Raw genomic sequence first — 1,724 nt, 5'->3', positions numbered from 1 at the left:
TTAGAAGGAAAATCGCAGACAGTTTTCATTCTGTAGACATTCCATGGACAAGATTAGTAATATTTAACCTAGATATTATATATAATATCTGTGTCACAATAAAAAAAACAATGGTTTGTAATAATCTCTAATGTTTTGGTTTTCAAATATATTACTAAGGCAAATAAAGATAAGAAAAACATGTAAGTGAATGACCAAGAGTAATCAAATTCTTATTAGCTGTAATTTCTGTGACTTGAAACTCTGATACTCTTTGAAAGGTAAACATTTAAATAGAGTTAATGCATGCACATGAAACACACAGGCAGGACATTACAGGTATCAGTGAGTATTTACTATCTGATAGCCACCACTGGCTGCCTCATATTTACCTCCTCCCTAACACACAGTGGATACTCATGATGTCTGTGCAGTGACTTTTGTTCATGATGACTCATCTCAACAAACTTTCCAGTAGGCCAGGCCAAAATCCAGAGGAAAGCATTAAGTAAGTGAAGAGGTGTGGAGAAAGGCAGGAATGAAAGGATCAATTCCTGACATCCTTGATGTTCTGCTCGCCCACCACCTTATTAAGGTAGAACTTTGAATTGTCCTTCCAGTAAACCCCTGGTGGGGCGGGACAGGAGGCTGATAAATCAATCATGACATATTCAAAGAATGGAAAATGATACAGCAGTGTCAGTGAGTGGTCTGTATGCACGAACATAAAATAATCTCAAAAGCAATGCTGAGGCATTCAAAGCCAAGGTGTACATATGAGAGAATTTACAGTTTTAAAATATGCAGAACAATACTACATATTCTATATGAATACATATCTATGTAGCAAAAGCATAAAGAAATGCATGGAAATGATAAACTTTGAATCAGGATAGTGTTTTTATCTAGAGAAGGAGGTAGGCCAGGAGGAAGGGGATTAGATCGAGGAGGGAGTTCATCAAGAAGGGGATTAGATGAACATAGAGAATTTCAAATGCAACTGTTTTATTTATTTAAAATGTGTTTGTGCCTGTGTAAAGCTATTATGGCAATATGTTTAACATTTGTTAAAGATGCAGGTGTTCAAAATACTGTATTCCATACTCTCCCATATGTGTGAGATGCTTCATAAGAAATAGAAATCTTACAATCGATTATATTTTAGCCTCAGAAAAAATGTGATAAGCACTTTGCTTTAGGAAGCAACCTTAACTAGTAATCCTAAAGCATTCCCAGATCATATCTTTCAAAAGTATGTCCGTTGTTCAACCTGAAAAGTTTTTTCCAGCTTCCCAAGATAGCCCTGCCAAAACTTTCAGAATGATTGTAACTGATAAAAAAATTCAGATCTGTACTTGGGTTTGGAACACTTCCTGGGAAATTCTCTCAAAGGAATTCCCTTCAAAAAGATTAACTTCCCTCTCCTCCCCCCCCAAATGGGGGCGGTAGGTAGAGAGTAGTACTATCAATGGAGTCATTATTACTTTGGAAAGAGTTTCCTAACCATGACACCTTCCTGTCCCATATGAAAAACTGGACATTTAGGTTGATCTAGGGGCATTAAACAGAAAACCATCCAAAATTTTCACAAAGGAGAATGAAAGAGACCCAGGTCTAAAAATACTTTAGATGAATAAGGTATGAAAAGAGCCAAAAGCTTATCTATGTTTAAGGAGCTCTGGTACTGTAGTGGTAAGGCACTCAGGGGCAATCAATCAGGTCAATTCCAACTCCTAGGGACCCAA

The 1,724-nt window shown here is 36.8% G+C and overlaps 1 protein-coding gene across 1 annotated transcript in view; it reads right to left on the bottom strand.

Annotated features, from left to right (window-relative positions):
* PHEX (phosphate regulating endopeptidase homolog X-linked) overlaps positions 1-1,724 on the bottom strand; it is a 361,355-nt gene that overhangs the window by 158,375 nt on the left and 201,256 nt on the right. The window lies entirely within an intron of this gene.

This window comes from Orycteropus afer, unplaced genomic scaffold (genome assembly GCF_000298275.1).
Source record: "Orycteropus afer afer isolate SDZICR_OR568_19922 unplaced genomic scaffold, OryAfe1.0 scaffold00924, whole genome shotgun sequence".
Classification (NCBI taxonomy): domain Eukaryota; kingdom Metazoa; phylum Chordata; class Mammalia; order Tubulidentata; family Orycteropodidae; genus Orycteropus; species Orycteropus afer.
This window is presented reverse-complemented; position numbering and strand designations above follow the sequence as displayed.